General features: G+C 37.4%; 1 protein-coding gene across 1 annotated transcript in view; it reads right to left on the bottom strand.

Moving 5' to 3' along the window:
- The window catches only part of plxna3 (plexin A3), a 182977-nt gene that overhangs the window by 49206 nt on the left and 115034 nt on the right, over window positions 1-18737 (bottom strand).

The raw sequence follows: 18737 nt of genomic DNA, 5'->3' as shown, positions 1-18737 counted from the left end.
GAAGAGGGAAACAAGGTTCATCAACATTAATTGATTGATGATTATCTCTTATTGATGGGTGCAGAGAGGTGTTGGTTGCAAAACAACTCTTCTTCACCCCAGTTGTGCATCCTAGGATATTCCGGACAATCTGTAATCTATTTAACACCGAACAATAATCAGGGTGGCAGTAAAAGCAATTTGCAGGCAGAGGAGCCATAAATCAGAGCGGCTAGCCACCCAGCGTACCGTCTGCCCGCGCCAAAAAGCAGCACGCTTAACAATGATGCAACTCTTTAACCCGGACCTCCATCAATCTGCACAGGTTTGCATATCAGTGCAGCAATAAATCTCATTTTCATATTGGGTGTTTGTAAAGAAGGATTTACTCCCTGTGGAGGCACGAGGTGCGCACAGGTGGCGACTGCAGAGAGAGGAAGGATAGCGTGTCTTCATACTGCAAAATGAGCACGATGAATCACCTTTAGTTCTGCGGAAGATGACAACGGTGAGCTAATGATAAATTACACCAGACGACTGGCCCGTAAACAAATACACTGTCCACAGGCATCAGAAAGCGACTCTGATAAGACGAAACTCTGGTTGGGTGTGTTTAATGAGAAAACGCACAGCTCAGTCACTGAAAATGGTTTCAGCTGTCATGATACTCTGCTAAAATGTTATATGTGTGATACGTGGCTCAGAACCACATAAAATCTTATGCAGACAGTCCCTACTACACAGTGTGTCTACTTTTCTAGCATTTAACATGTAAAGAACAGTACATCAAATCTTAATATGCAGTAATTATGAATCCATACATGACAAATACTCAGATTGCCTGCTACTTCTGCCAAGATTTTGAAGTATACATCAGATGGAAACTTTCCAGACACTTGTATACTTATGGAACATACTTTGAATAGTCAAGAAGTAAGTTCCTCATCAAATGCAGTACATTCTGTAACAATACACAAATTCAGCTAATGACACTTCAAGCATCAAACAGTACCTTGGAAGCTCACTGAAAGCAAAAAAATACACAAAATCAGATCATATTTGACGTAGCATCATTAAATTCCCTTTGTAAAACATTCAGAATTTAATTCAGAATGAAATTTTCCAATTACTGGATTAGAACTGAATTTGAATTGAGGTAGCAAACGATGCAGAATTTAAGATAATTTTGAAGGAAGGAAGGATGGATGGATGGATGGAGAGGGGGATAGATAGATAGATAGACAGATGGGTTAATGGATGCTGGGTGGGTGGATGGATGGATGGATGGGTGAATGGGTTAATGGATGGATGGATGGATGGATGGATGGATGGATGATAGATGGATGGATAGATAGATGGAGAAAGAGGGATGGAGAGAGATGGATGGATGGATGAATGAATGGAGAGAGAGGGATGGAGAGATGGACGGATGGGTGGAGAGGGGGATAGATAGATAGATAGATAGATAGATAGATAGATAGATAGATAGATGGGTGGATGGGTTAATGGATGGATGGGTGGATGGATGGATGGGTGAATGGGTTAATGGATGGAGGGAAAAAGAGGGATGGATGGATGGATGGATGAATGAATGAATGAATGAATGGATGGATGGATGGATGGACGAACGACAGAAAGACAAACAGATCAACAAATCACCATTTTACAAATCAACTTCTGACCTGCTGCTCATTTGAGTAAATTACACAACAATCTCTTTAAAAGTTCTGAAGTACCTCCACAAGAGGCTGATTCAAGGTGATGAAAATGAGGGGGAAAAATTACAACTCATGGAGGAGCGCTAACAGATTGCAGTCATAGATATTTAGCACAGGTGATTCTGCTAATGGACTATAATGGGCTTTGCATCAAGTTTTTGCCGTTTAGAATCGGGGCGCAGCTGCTTCCATCATGTGCGTGCACTCAAAAGTTTTAGTACATGACATCATTAGCTTGATCCAAAACCACCATTTGCAAAATATTTTTTTTAAGCTCTCCTGATAATTCCTCCAACCATAACTAATAAACTCACGCTATAATATGAAAGCAAAGCAGCATGTTTCAAATGCAATTAGAGAAAAAAAACAAAAACATCTATCTATCTATCTATCTATCTATCTATCTATCGTTAATTCTCTCAAGTTATCTAAATCAACTACCTATCCATCCAGTTTTACAACATAACTGCCTTTAAATATCCTAATAGTTTGGCCAGTTGTTTTCTGCTAAGACTAATGTCAATTAGAAACTTCCCCCATGTTTTCTCTTAACAAACCTGTTAACAACATCCATTGCCTGTGTATATTCTTCTCAAATTAAAGGCAACTGCACCCTGAAGACATTTCCTGCCCCTTCCCTCTTAATGTCAGTTTGCTTGTTCTCATTAACAAGCTCCAATCACTACTTAATTATGAATTAAACAAGCCAGGGATGGAGTGTTTGCTGAACGTGGCTTAAAGGTTAGAGATAAGCTGAAGAGCTTGTTAACTAAAGAGCGGGGAGGTAACGTCAGAGTTTACCAGTACATAACTCATCACGCCGGGATGTAGTTCTGACTAATTCGACTGATTGGACGAACCACATCAATTGAATTCTATATTAATGTGCCATGTTGCCATGGTGGCCAATGTAAACAGCCTACGTCTAGGCTAATGAACTATATTATGCACAGAGGAATTGTTTATTATGATTAATACATTTCATTACTTACAGAACATCCGCATCTTTGCATAATGTTGTGGCTAAAACCCAATGACATGCAGTCACACTAGGCTGTAAACATGTAAATTATTACAGAACTTAAACGGTTATCAACAACAGATGATGATGATGGTGTTTTAAATGATAGAATTAAAAAATAAATGATAAAAGTAATGTAATGTTATGTTCAGGTTGAGTTTCATTGTGTTAGTTCTGTTTTCCCTGTGACCCAGTTTCCTAGTGTGTACCAGTGTGTTCATGATTCAGTTCACCTGTTGTCCTATTAATTAACTCATTAGTTCCCTCATTTAGTTCTGGTATAAGAACTCCCTGTTTTGTTCAGTTCTTTGTCCTGTATCATCTATGTTAGGTGGTTGTGTTCTCCTGTTCCCTGAGTTTCTCCTGCCATTTCCATAAGTTTTTGGATTAAAGACTATTCGTATTATACTCGCGAATGTGAACATGGTTTGTGTAACATTAGCAAGACATTATTAGCTGTTTGATAACATAGTCAAACAAAACGCTAATCATATTAATTACCGTTATGTGTCCGACATTGTAAAATATGATACCATTGTGTAGCGTTTACCTCAGTAAGTTGACTGAGTGGATCTTTGAGCTCGTGCGAGTGAGTGGAGGCGGGGCTAATTAGCATATTCATAGATCCGTGTATACTAAATGAAGCAAGGGTGTAGAGTTACATTCAAGCTATTTTAAGACATGAAGAATTTTTATTTTTCACACGAAAAAAGTTTTAAATATGTAATATGTAATTCATCTTATAAACTTGTGATGCTTGTGCTTAAAATAAAATTTACAATTAGTCTTAAAATTTGATTTTGTACATACGATTTTTTTGTACATACGATTTTGTACATATCTTACATACATTTAATTATGTTTTAATTTGTAGCTTAGAGGTCCCCAAACTTATGAAATATAGTGTGAGCACACCTTTAAATGGGGTAAACACTGTACCGCGAGGTCTCTCGTGTCATATTGCTTTAGCAAACAGGAGGCTGTATCCATGCACTACAAAAACCAAATATCATCAAATAAAGTCACTTTGTGTTTCGTTTACAGTGATTTAAGCAACGGATTGCCCCATTCGGCTTTCAAGTAAGGTTCAGTGCCTTTCTGTGTGACATCATAATGCCACCGCCCGTGTTTTTATGCATCTACGCGGCAACAGTAACTGTATCCAGCCACCCGAGCAGCTGCTTGTTTCCCCAGTAGGGCTTTTCCCTCGCACTGATTAGCACCCCATTAGGAGAGGCCTGGCAGCTTACTGCCTGTTGACAGTCTCTCCATTAACCTTATTGTGCATATCCCGCTTATCACACAGCTAAGCACTTTTCTCCGTTGAAACATAAAAAGCCGGAGCGGGCGAGGGAGAAATTCATGCCACACATTTAGAAAAAGCATGCGCGCGCACACACACGCACACACACACAAAATGAACAAGGAATCCAATCTTTCACTGCAGGTCGGCGAGAGGAAAAAACGAATTGTTGCTTACATATATAATTTCCCGAGCAGTCAGTTGCTCAGTCACTCAGTCCGTTTTTCCATTCCTTCTACCCTGTTAATCCCATTTTCAGTCTTCATAAGCCATAATCCATGAAATATGCTCCCTTCCCTCAGTGCCGAGAAAAATAAATTCAGTCTCCGGATCACTTGGGAGCTGTTCCAATTAAACGTTACATGATATTTTTTGACCTTATTCTTCAGCTAAGGCTGATTTTTTTTAATGGCCTGTATAATCTGAGGAGCGGCGTGTGTGTTGAAGTTTCTAAAGCTCTGATTGGTTGATTGGAGCTGGATAATATTCTGAAAGTGCTTTATGAAGCCTGACTTGAAAAGACATACAAATAACTACAAATTATAGTCCATATGGAAGTGTCAGTTCACTGCAGAGGCTGAACTAATCATCTACTCTACAGCATTGATGAAATACATATTCAAAAATGTGATTTGGTGCAGTGGTCTAGCGTTTGGGTGCTGAGCTGTGGCAATCAAACAATACCATGGTACATAAATATGGTAATCAGAAAGTACCATAGTATCTGAATATGGTAATCAGTACTCTGGTACATAAATATGGAAATCAAACAATAACATTGTATTTCGGTCAAAGACAAATGAGGATGTCCAAAATGACGAAAAAGAAAAAAAATCTTAAAGTTTAAAGGGGTCCTTGATTATGATTTCACTTTTTTAACTTTAGTTAGTGTGTAATGTTGCTGTTTGAGCATAAACAACATCTGCAAAGTTACAACACTCAAAGTACACTCAATGCAAAGGGAGATATTTTCTTTTACAGAAATCGCTTTTTAAGGACTACAACAAACAGCTGGTAGGGACTACAAGAAGCTTCTTCCCGGGCTGGTGACATCACAAACCCCAAAATTTACATAAACCCCACCCCAGAAAATACACAACAAAGGGAGTGAGGCCATGTTGGGCTGCTTTAGAGAAGAGGAAGAGTTGCTGTAGTAGAGTGTTGTTACCATGCACATTTTACGTTCTAGTCAATGAGTTAAATCAACTCCACAGCAACTACATAAATTTATCCACTAACCATTCAGAAATGTCCAGTTTCATTCTAAAAGTTGTAACTTCTTCCTGAGTCTCTCCATCAGTGTCTGACTCCGGTTTGAACAATGTAAGGCTGAACACCGTTACTGACAATTGTCATTTTGGCTGCGTGAGATTCTCCAGCTTTGTTGTTGAGCAACTGAAGAACGAGCTGTTAAAGCTCCGCCCTCTTTTGGAAAGGGGGCCGTGAGTAGCAGCTCATTTGGATTTAAAGGGACACACACAAAAACGGCGTGTTCGCAGACACATTCTGGGGACACCAGAGACTTATATTACATCTTGTAAAAGGGGCATTATAGGTCCCCTTTAAAACACTTTTTAAAACACGTTTGTAGAAATGCACAGTATATGCACCATTTAAAAAAAAAAAAAAAAAAATTGATTACAAATATTTTAACACAAAACTGCTTAATATGTACAAAATAAACAGTATAATTAATCAGTATATAAATATCATCATAAAAAATTCTTAAAATGCCCCCAAAACCTGAAAATGATTAATTCAGACATTGAATTGATGTTCGTTGTAAAAGAGGCATTTTCATGTAATTGTCTATATAAACATGAGATGCATTGACACGTGAGATTTATTAAAAAAAGGTTTAACGTACTTAGCGAATTTAAAATTATAACTAATTCGGAATTTATACAAATAAACTCATAAAACCTAGGGATGCACAATATATCGGCCACCATATCGATATTAGCCAAAATGTGTTAATTTTTAATGTTATGGTTATCAGCTCAATAAGAAATTTGGCTGATGTATCAAAGCCGATAAATAATGGATTATTTCCTTCAGCTGAGACACTTCAGATGTGCACTGACCGCCATTATGGTTTTGAATTGCTTGAAATATGATTTTGAATCTTCACTTCAAGTCTTCAAGTCGCAAGTCTGTCATATAGGCTACGTAAAATTATAATGAAAACATTATAATTGTGTGCTTGGGACATGGCTTTTAATGGTAAAACTTTTGTCTTTGTAATCAGGCTCTCAAAAATGATATAAAAATTTGAATTTAGATTTATCGGCCAATATATCGGTTATCGACTTTCCAATATAAAGAATTATCGGTTATCGGTATCGGCCAAAATTTTAAAATCGGTGCATGTCTAATAAAACCTAGAGAAAATATATATAAATTGACTTCAAAGAGGATTTAACAAAAGTAAATTAATTTGCACTGTAATTTTATTATGCAAATGAGATATATATATATAATGTTGTTAGACACAAACAGCAGACCATCAGGCGATCGGGGAAAAAACATCTTTGCACAATTAAAGTGTAAAAAAAAAAATATCCCTAAACAAAATTTTTTAATTCATTGTTTTATTCACACAAAATTCATTTACACACACTAACTGTATATATTTAAACTAAATATATACAAATATATAACAAAATATTATGGGATTGTGAATTCTTGAATCTTTTGACAGCCTCTGTTTAATTTCATCTGTCGCCTGAGGCTGTTTACTTGTTGCAAAAGATATCGATTTAGTATTGATATCGAGATACCAAAGACTGCTATGATACTCAAGCCAGAATCTCAGTATTGATTGAACACAATCCGTAAGATACACAAAGAATAAACCTCCATTTAATGTATAAATAGCACTTGTTAGCATAGCAGCTGAAAGATGTTTGTTTGGCACAAACTCCCTACAAGATGAAGGCATAAGATTGCCATCTCAGTTCGGCTTTAAAAGTCTCTTATCAGAAGATCTTCATGTAGTCTTGATGTCAGCCATCTCTGTTTTAGCAGTAAAGTGTTTGCTAATGTAAAAACATGATAGCTTATCGCTAACAGTTGGCATGAGAAGAGAGGACGGGGCACTCTGTGTGAAAGTGTCTGTGTCAGGCCTGTTTGCCGTGCTTCAGAGACACATCAAGATCGGCTGGAGGGGGAAGATGTGAGTGGTGCAATGTAATGGCTGGCTGGTGACAGACGCCCGCCGTGTCACTTCCTGTGTGGCTACGGCGTCCGGCTTGAAGGACCACAGCAGCCAGAGCGTTTCCTGCTGAGCTAATGGCGTCTCTGTCACTCATCCCACAATTAATTACCTCTGCCCGCAGCTCGTTAATGAAAGAGTCGCCCCACCGAGACGAGACGAGGCCGGAGAGGAGGAGGAGGAAGAGAGATTTGGGAGAGAAAAAGAGTGTGAGAGAGTGAAAGAAAAAGAAAGATTGCTTTGTGGGAACAAGAAAACAGATTGAGAAGGGACAGAAGGAGAAGTGACACTTGGAGAACACAAACGGAGAGAGAAAAAATGAGAGGCAGAGCATCAAAGTGAGAACAAGGAAAAATAAAACGTTATGTGAGAGGAAAGGGGGGGAGGCGCTGGGGTCCCGTTGGGAATGAGGCCAGTTTGAAAATGTGTGCGATCTCTCCGTGGCCATTAGTCTTGGTGAATCGTATCCCTGCAGTGCTGCTCTTTAAGGTTAAATACATACATAAGCTAATTAAGCTTCCTGTAATGATAAATGTTACGGAGGGAGAGCGATTACGGCACACCAGCCACGCTGTCAATCAACGTCACTCTCAGATCATGACACAGCAAATGCTACAACACTCAATAACTTATATAATAACTTTCTTTAATATGTCATACTGCTTGACAGATCAGTAATTCACATTCAAGTATGAATAAATATGAATAAGTGTATGTTTTATGACATTCCTAACTTTCTGAATATACATTACCTTCAACTAATATACAGTTTTACCAACATTTATAAACCCACTATAATGGAAGCCAAATACTACATATTTTTACTAATATGAGTGGTTTTACCCATTTAAACTCGATGCTGATAGTGATAATATTAGCTTTTATCGGCCAATACCGACTGTTGGCCGATACATCGGTGCATCTCTAATTAATATATATATATATATATATATATATATATATATATATATATATATATATATATATATACACACACACACAGTGGGTACGGAAAGTATTCAGACCCCCTTAAATTTTCCACTCTTTGTTATATTGCAGCCATTTGCTAAAATCATTTAAGTTCATTTTTTTCCTCATTAATGTACACACAGCACCCCATATTGACAGAAAAACACAGAATTGTTGACATTTTTGCAGATTTATTAAAAAAGAAAAACTGAAATATCACATGGTCCTAAGTATTCAGACCCTTTGCTGTGACACTCATATATTTAACTCAGGTGCTGTCCATTTCTTCTGATCATCCTTGAGATGGTTCTACACCTTCATTTGAGTCCAGCTGTGTTTGATTATACTGATTGGACTTGATTAGGAAAGCCACACACCTGTCTATATAAGACCTTACAGCTCACAGTGCATGTCAGAGCAAATGAGAATCATGAGGCCAAACAACTGCCTGAAGAGCTCAGAGACAGAATTGTGGCAAGGCACAGATCTGGCCAAGGTTACAAAAAAATTTCTGCTGAACTTAAGGTTCCTAAGAGCACAGTGGCCTCCATAATCCTTAAATGGAAGACGTTTGGGACGACCAGAACCCTTCCTAGAGCTGGCCGTCCGGCCAAACTGAGCTATCGGGGGAGAAGAGCCTTGGTGAGAGAGGTAAAGAAGAACCCAAAGATCACTGTGGCTGAGCTCCAGAGATGCAGTCGGGAGATGGGAGAAAGTTGTAGAAAGTCAACCATCACTGCAGCCCTCCACCAGTCGGGGCTTTATAGCAGAGTGGCCCGACGGAAGCCTCTCCTCAGCGCAAGACACATGAAAAAACACCTGAAGGACTCCAAGATGGTGAGAAATAAGATTCTCTGGTCTGATGAGACCAAGATAGAACTTTTTGGCCTTAATTTTAAGCGGTATGTGTGGAGAAAACCAGGCACTGCTCATCACCTGTCCAATACAGTCCCAACAGTGAAGCATGGTGGTGGCAGCATCATGCTGTGGGGGTGTTTTTCAGCTGCAGGGACAGGACGACTGGTTGCAATCGAGGGAAAGATGAATGCGGCCAAGTACAGGGATATCCTGGACGAAAACCTTCTCCAGAGTGCTCAGGACCTCAGACTGGGCCGAAGGTTTACCTTCCAACAAGACAATGACCCTAAGCATACAGCTAAAATAACGAAGGAGTGGCTTCACAACAACTCCGTGACTGTTCTTGAATGGCCCAGCTAGAGCCCTGACTTAAACCCAATTGAGCATCTCTGGAGAGACCTAAAAATGGCTGTCCACCAACGTTTACCATCCCACCTGACAGAACTGGAGAGGATCTGCAAGGAGGAATGGCAGAGGATCGCTAAATCCAGGTGTGAAAAACTTGTTGCATCTTTCCCAAAAAGACTCATGGCTGTATTAGATCAAAAGGGTGCTTCTACTAAATACTGAGCAAAGGGTCTGAATACTTAGGACCATGTGATATTTCAGTTTTTCTTTTTTAATAAATCTGCAAAAATGTCAATTCTGTGTTTTTCTGTCAATATGGGGTGCTGTGTGTACATTAATGAGGAAAAAAAATGAACTTAAATGATTTTAGCAAATGGCTGCAATATAACAGAGTGAAAAATTTAAGGGGGTCTGAATACTTTCCGTACCCACTGTATATATATATAATATAATATATATATTTTAAATAAATTATGCAGCTATTTAGCTTTTATATTTTTGGTATAAAGTTTACTTTACATGATTTATTTTATATATATATATATATATAAATATATATATATATATATATATATATATATATATATATGTTTGTATAAGTTTATAGTTATACAGTTTATTCACTATAGTTTAAAAAAATTTTAATAAAATATGACAAGATCTCAGAGTTAAACTGTCAGAAAAAATTAATCTTGATAATGTCAGATAACACTTAAGCAAAACAGGTCAAATTCTCTGAATATTTTTTGGTGCCAAATTTTTTTTTATCAGTTTTACTGGTAGTCCACTGTATGAAGAATTTTTGGGTATAATATGTCAAAGTTTACTTTATTTTGCTATCCTTACTTACTGAAATGAACTATAGTGTCCCACTAGTAAAATTTAAACTATTTACTTTACGTGATTATATATATACAATTTTACAAATAAATAAAAAATTATATAATATATAAAACTGTAAAAGACATACACACTATAATATTTTATATATATTTATTATAATATTTTATTTATATTTATTATTATATTTATATAATATTTATTTATTATAACCCATTTCTGTCACAAATAAACAGAAAGGTATCAAAAGATTACAACAAATTAAACAACGATGCAGAACTGCTGTGGTGTTGTATGCTATGGTGGCTAAACAGAAAGAGATTTAGAGCTGCTCACACCGATAAATCCACAACAAAACAATCTCCTACATCAGCTATTTCACCGCTACACATCTATATATACTGCCAGAACTAACACTAGTCATAAAGTTTTATACTCCACAACTAGCATCCAACATCCTCAGAGGAACATCATATTTAACTTGAAATCTCTCCCTTAAAACAGACATAGTTTTACTCTTGCTTGAGCCCACAAACTCAAAAGCATTTCCATCTTAGAGACCACACAATAAGAGTGAGGCTTAAAAATGCATTTGTTCAGACGCTGAGGAATGAGGGTGTGAGTGCGGGCCGTAATTAGGGGTCCGCAGACCATCCATTCCCAGAGGTCACCTACCATGTGCATAACAAACACGCTGTATCCTCATCAACCCAGGCAAAGCCTGCAAACAGACACGCAGCGCTGTGTAGGAGGACATCTACGCGTGATATACTGATATAATGAAACGCATTTTAATACAGATGAGAAGAGTGAGACCCTTATTAGAACACAGAGCAGCCGCTGGATTCAAAACCGGCCCGATCCAGAAAGGACAGTCGGTTTAATTGGCAATGTGAAGGTCAAAGAATGTGTGTAAATGAAAAGACGACGAATTTAAACATGTCGGCTGTAAGAATGCCAGTCACTGACAGCAGTTAGTTTTTTTTCTACCATCTTTAACTTTACTTGAAGCTATTTTTAGTTATTGTCTTGGTTTTGTTAGTTATGAAACACATTTTAAAAAGGTGGTTTATTATGATTTCACTTTTTTAACTTTAGTTAGTGTGTAATGTTGCTGTTTGAGCATAAACAACATCTGCAAAGTTACGACGCTCAAAGTTCAATGCAAAGGGAGATATTTTCTTTTACAGAAATCTCTGTTTAAGGACTACAACAAATGGCTGGTAGGGACTACAATGAACTTCTTCCCGGGTTAGTGACATCACTAACCCTAGAATTTACATAAACCCCGCCCCCAAGAACACGCAACAAAGGGGTGAGGCCATGTTATTGCAACACAGTATATAACAAATGCAATAGCATGTCATAAAAGCAAGATAACAACATGACACGTTATAACAGTAATTAAACTAAACTATACCTGTTCTATCTTCATGCAGCATATATTCTCTGGCTCTGTAGACATCTTACAGCAGTTCCCACACGAGCGATTTATAGATTATCATGACAGAATATGCTAATCAATGACTAAGATAGTTAACTCCACATCAGCTACATAAATTCATCAACTAACCATTCAGAAACGTCCTGTTGCATTCTACATGTTGTAACTTCTTCTTGAGTCTCTCCATCATTGTCTGACTCCGTTTTGAACATAAAAGGCTGAACAGTTTCTAACATTTTCAGCAAGTCTGTGTTTGGTAATCGCCGCTGCTAGCACGAGCTCTTGAAACTCCGCCCTCTTCTTGAGAGCAGCAGCTCATTTGCATTTAAAGGGACACACACAAAAGTGTTTTTGCTCATCCTCAAAAAGTGACAAATTTAACATGCTATAAAAAATTATCTGTGGGGTATTTTGAGCTGAAACTTCACATACACACTCTGGGGACATCAGAGACTTATTTTACATCTTGTAAAAGTGGCATTATATGGCGCCTTTAAATACAACAATTTTATTTTACGTTAAACCATTTCGCTTTAGAGAGTATGTGTTTTCCATACTTTTCAGTGTCGTTATGGGTTTTGGTTCTTTTGCTGTTGTAGGACCTTTGAAATAACTGAAATAATTTGGTGAAGTGATATGGAACTGTAATGCGGTCGAAACCTGCCTGGAAGAGCTTTAGCCATGCGTTTCCCTGAAAATAACTGCACACCTTAGAAGGTTCGTCAGCCAATCAGATTCAAGCATTCAACAGCCCTGTAGTATAATGTGTAATACAGTCAGACTGCTGAAAGCAGACTTATTCTTGACTACAGCACAACATCTGCAGGAATGTTTACACATCTCTGTTTATATTTGTCACACTATAATCTCTGCACTGATTTAGTCTTTTGTTGTGCTCCATGTAGTAATTATCTGTCCTCTGACCTGTTGTACAATTCTACAACATTTAAAGCTGCTAAAATTTGCACTCTGATATGGAAATCATTCCTACCCACTCATCTGTTTTCTTTTAACCACTTTTTCCCTATTTATTTTCATCTATTTACACATACACAACTGCTTTGCAACCAATATGCAAATTATTCAATGACTTTAGAAAGGATCTCGTTTTTCTGTCAATACTTTGAGGCGAAATCATTGAGGAGCGTTTTATGCAACATACGTAAGTCTTGTGGGTAAGTGTCTATATTTAGTGCACAAAAATCCCATCATCATCAGAACAGAATTTTTAATATAATTTGGGAAGAGCTCAGAGTGAAAGACTCCTAATCAATATGACTTCAGAGGACCCTCAAACAGATGTAGCAATACTCCTCTTGGAAAACACTGCAGTGGAGAGAGACAGAGAGAAGCCGGCTGCTGTTCAGTGGATTAGGCCCAGGGCGTTGGAGTGCTGCTGGGAGCTGGAGAGACCCCGTCACACTCGCCCTGTTTACAGTGTGAAGAGTGTTTTTATGTCAGGGTTTTTGAAGCACCTCTCAAAGCCTGGGCCAAGGCACCAGGGCAGAGCTTACACTGGGAGAAGATGCACTTCACTGAGCCACTCTCTCTCTCTCTCTCTCACATACACACATACACACGTACGTTGGCTTAAGGGCCTGGATCACTGACTCACACACTGATCAGAGCAAAAGAACGCCTGTGCATTGTGAATGTAAAAATAAGCCAGTGTGGTAATCATTGAAAGAGCACACATATGCTCTCAGCCCACGCCAACACGGATTTCACCCCACTGGCTAACTAAATGACAGTGAGCTTGTTTCTCGTTTGCATCCGGTCCAAACTCGGCCTGAATATCCTGAAATGACAATGGAAATTCAATGTGTGATTCAAAAGTTGTTCTGTTCTAAAACCTAGTGAGCTGCTTACTATAATCATGCTTTCTTCTAAGACACCTTGTGGCCAAAATCTAAGTCAGCATCACATATAGACTTTGCAGACAGGGCAATATCAGAATGCATTGCAACAAAAAAAATCCATCTGAAAAAAAAAAAAACCCCTAGTTAAATGTAATTATAAACAGAATATTTTCCCAAATAATTCTGCATACTGTGTTACTGCGTACTATATACTTAATGCACTATGTACTCAACTAGAGTTGTCAAAAGAAAAATGTGACGATGCCAGAATTTCTGCAGTACCGGTAGTATTGAGTACTGGGTCAATCCGGTACCCAGTGATAGAGGCCGTTTTTGAATGCAAATGTAAGCGCTTTGAAGAGCATCAAAGGTTTCTATTGACATCGTGTTTTTGCAGCGTTGAGCATTGTAGCCAATCACAGACATGTTTGTTGAGTGTGTGAACACGATGTCCAATCAGAGGTGTTTAAGTTAGTTAGTATGTGCTCAACACCCCACAAAACACTGGAGTTTTCGTTCACCACGTGCTTTAAAGTTCAGCACACTTGCGAATCCTTACATTATTACCAACAAAGTGTAAACCCTACATCTAACATAAGGAAAGCGGTGGAGCAGTTGAGTGAATGAAGTGTCCTACATTTCACACTTTGTTTTTTGGTTAATTAAGTGCATCATTCTGATATATAAAGAGCACTTCTTTTTGTTGGAGTTGTTAGTGCAGTTTTCAGACTGGCAGAAAGACAGACAGATCAATTGAACGAACGGTAGATTGAATGAATGATAGATTGAATGAATGATAGATTGAACGACCGATAGATTGAACGAATGGATGAACAAACGATAAATTGAACGAACAACAGATTGAAGGAATGGATGAACAAACGATAGATTGAACAAACGAATGAATAATAGATTGAACGAAAGAATGTTAGTTTGAACTAACAAACGAACGAACGATAGACTGAATGAAAGAACGCTAAAATGAACGAACGAATGAACGATAGACTGAATGAACGATAGATTGAGCGAATGAACCAACGAACGAACCAATGAACGAACCAACAAACAAACCAACAAACGAACCAACGAACGGACCAACGAACGGACCATCTAGATTAGATACAAAGACAGACAGAAAGAAATAAAATGTTTGAATGCAATGCTTTAAATAAAAGTATCTAATATATAGATGATTGATTAATTGATTGATTGATTAAAAAAAATATATAAACAAAATGAAAAAAAAAAACATTAATCAAATAGGCAGCTCACTAGGTTTTGGAACAGCACTATTGTGCATGTGTGTGTTTGCGCACACAATGGAGTAAACGCTTCAGATGAGCAGTGATCGAGCATGTGAGAGTGACAAGCGCTGCCATCTCTCTTCACGGAAACGCCGCTGACGGGACGCTCTCTGAACTGCTGTCACTGCGTTCCAAGCAGGCGGAGGATCTGTTGGCCTGCTATACCACCACTCTCCCCTCCAGTATCAACACTGGATGACTCACCACTTTTCGCTGACTAACTCTTTTCTTGAACGAAAGCTTGGGGGGGGGGTGATAAGAAGATTGTCAGGCATAGTGCTGGAGGGGAAGACAGACAAACCGAGAGAGAGACAGAGAGAGATGGGCATATCTCAGCGCTGCTGGCTGCCTCAGATAAGCACTGATAAGGCATCTCTTTGATGTTCAGTTAAGTGTAAAATTAAAATGCGCCAAAAGCCGAGGGGCACGCGGCACCCCCTTCTGCAACTAAAGACGGAAGGATTTTCCTCTTTTCTTGTTGGCTCCTCCCCCTGTGTGCCTGTGCGTCTCTTTCTGAAATCAGGCAGGTGTTAATCGTATGGGTGTCTGTCCCGTCGTGCTTATATAAAATCCAAATCATATATCAAATCATTTTCAATCTTTTATCTGGATATCATTAAGCCTGATTATCCACACGGCCTGATTACAGATCCAATTAACCTTGTTTCTCTGAGCCGTGGCTCCGTTAGAGTGCGTATAGTTAATAATTTCTCTAATTGAAAAACTGTAATGTCAGAATCATAGATATGAAAACACTTAGTTGCCTGGCAGCTTCTGCGGCTGTAATGACGGCATAAAAAGTGGCACTGACCAAATGAAATATTAATACGTCTGGAGACGCTTATAGAAGCTTCTAACTTGATTTGTTACATCTGACCAAACAGATTAAGCAATTTATTGGAGTCGTATTCCACACTTTCATAGCATCTTATTTTTATCTTACAGATGAGTCTTGAAGCACAGTATTAAAGACAATAAATATTTTCATTTTGTGGCCAATAAACAATAAATGGCTGTTTATAAAAATCAATCAATCAATCAATCAATCAATCAATCAATCAATCGACTTAATCTAATTAATTACACAATGTGGCAATAATTTATTCTAATTAATCGCATATCAAATTTGGCTGAGAAATTACCCCCAAAAGATCATTTAAAGTCATTATTGTGTTAAATGAAAAAAACATCAAATAGACATGACTTTTGATTCAACACAAACTTGATTTATTACACAAACTTCAACAGCCTAAAAGTTTATATGCATTTTCATTTTTGGGTGAACAATACCTTTAAAGGGTATTTTATTAATATGGAAATATGAAATAATGAAATAAATCGTCACCAATCAACTGTATGAAATGTAAGATGAACTACATAGGCCTGGGGCGGGTACGTTATATTAATTAAAATTCATAATTATATTAATTTTATATTTCTTTATGTAATTATATTGTTATTTCTCTCTCTCTCTCTCTGTGTATATGTATATGTATATGTATGTATGTATGTATGTATGTATGTGTGTGTGTGTGTGTGTGTGTGTGTGTGTGTGTGTGTGTGTGTGTGTGTGCAAGTTCTACAGGGTGTTGCATTATAGATGCATAAATTCCAGCTATAATTATTTTAAATCTTTTTAAAGACAACATTAACATTATCCCTCATATCTAACCCTCATATTTAAAATGTGCAGCTAAAATAAGTGTTGACAGGGCAAGTTATAACTGAATATAAATGTATACTAAGAAGAGTATAAATACTACGGAGAGTAATACAAATATATATATTGTGTTTGTAGATTTTTCTTTGTTTTTGTTTTAGTCAAAGCATTATATATTTGTAAAACTGCCCATTTTTTCAGTTATTAGCCAAAACATGTAAATAATGAATGGCTTATCTCGAATATGTTGCTTCTAAGGCTCATTTGATCCAAACTCTCACATTCACTCATGGCTGTGGTGTCACAACAATGATGACGTCATAACTACAGCATCAATTGCATAAAATGGGTGGACTGGGGAGCGAGCTGGGGCTGAAACCAGTCTATAAGCGGACTAGATGGTCGATTCATACTTGGATTAAAATCTGCATCTCGTCTCATCTAAAGCTACAGCGTTAGTTAGCTGGGCCACTTTGTTCCTGTCGCTGTGGTTTTACTCTGTAATCATGATGCAAAGAAATGCAAGAGAGATATAAATAAAGCAAATGCACTCAGTGTCTGGTACCCAAGCAGCTGGAGAGGCACGTATGCTGTGTTCCTTTCACTCCTCGGTCATCGGGTGCAGTAGAAAAGAGAGAGGCAGCAGTAACTTCTCAACCTCTGAAGGCAGCAGCCTACAGCTCAGTCAAGTGTGCAATAATGTGCTCAGACAAGAAATGAAAAGCAAAAGGAGAGAAAGAAATGTAGAAAAGGAGTGAGGAAAAAGGAGGGGGCGGGAATACAAGATGTAAATCTATTCGCAGATTGGGCCAAATCTGTGCTAAGACTATTATTTTCCCTCACCGCAACAGAATCTTGGCTAGAAAAACGACACCAACCCAGACATTAAACACTTGGGCCCATTTCAAACATCAGTAACCACATACAAAAGGCACCAACAAAAAAAAGTTGGCCAAGTTATTTGGCTTGATACTCATTAGCACCTGAAATTCTGGAAGGAATTACACTTTAGACACCCTGAAAACACTCATACATCCATCATACCGCAGCGCAAAATGGAGAATTACAAAATCAACAGGATGAAACTCTGATTGACTCAAATTGGCTTTGCAAAATGGAAATAAAAATGACTGCACTAGATTCTACACTTCTGCAGAAAATCATTTGGATGCTAAGGTGATCTGGGTGGTTACTTAAACTGGACGCAAAAAGAGTCAAAGTACCTTCAGCCAAACTGCATAGTTTTGCGAATGACATCTGCAAATGTGAATCCTGGGTGAATTATGTGTACGTTATAAGATATATTAAGAATTTTTAACTTCTAGTGTTACAGTACATTAGCTATGGCATCCAAGTTGAGAATTTAAATCATTTAAATAAATAAATAAAAACAATCCATCATAAATTTATATGAATGTTTTCTTACTAAATAAAAAATATAGCAATATAATATAAAATATTGCATAATTTAAGTTAATGTTTTCTTACAGAATAAAAAAAAAATTGGATGTTGAATGTGGGTCACCATAAATAAATAAATAAAATATTTAAATTATATATATATATATATATATATATATATATATATAATTTTTTTTTTTTTTTTTTTTTTAAATAAATGTATTTTTATAAACTTTTATTTTGTATATATTAAATATATATTTATAAATGTATATATACACATACACACTTACACACACACACACACACACACACACACACATATATATATATATATATATATATACACACATTATTGAGACATTTTTGATATATTTTTACTAGTGGGTGCAGGACACTATAGTTCATTTATGTAAGTGAGGATAGCAAAATAAAGTAATTGTTAGCGTTACTTTATTTTGGTTAGCAAAATAAGTAATGTTCATTAGTGGTGGTATACACACCACCACTAATGAACACTCTGTGGAATGTCCTGCTAAATAACAGCTTGTAAAAACTGGATTTCTATTGCGAGTCAGAATGACATTTGCAACAATTCTACCTTTTATCGTCTAGTGTAAACACACATCAAGGGAAAATGCCTTGGCTCGAAATTTCAAGCAAGTGTCAAACGAGACAAACAATGAAGCGTGTGAGAAAGTTCCCAGTGTTCCACAGACAATGAGTGAAAGAACCAATTGTGTGATCGACACATACAGATGGACACTTGTGAGAGAACAGGTCCAGAGGGCGCTGACCAGGTTGGGTTTGCCACGGCCT

Source organism: Ctenopharyngodon idella, chromosome 8, assembly GCF_019924925.1.
Source record: "Ctenopharyngodon idella isolate HZGC_01 chromosome 8, HZGC01, whole genome shotgun sequence".
NCBI classification, from domain to species: Eukaryota; Metazoa; Chordata; class Actinopteri; order Cypriniformes; family Xenocyprididae; genus Ctenopharyngodon; species Ctenopharyngodon idella.
This window is presented reverse-complemented; position numbering and strand designations above follow the sequence as displayed.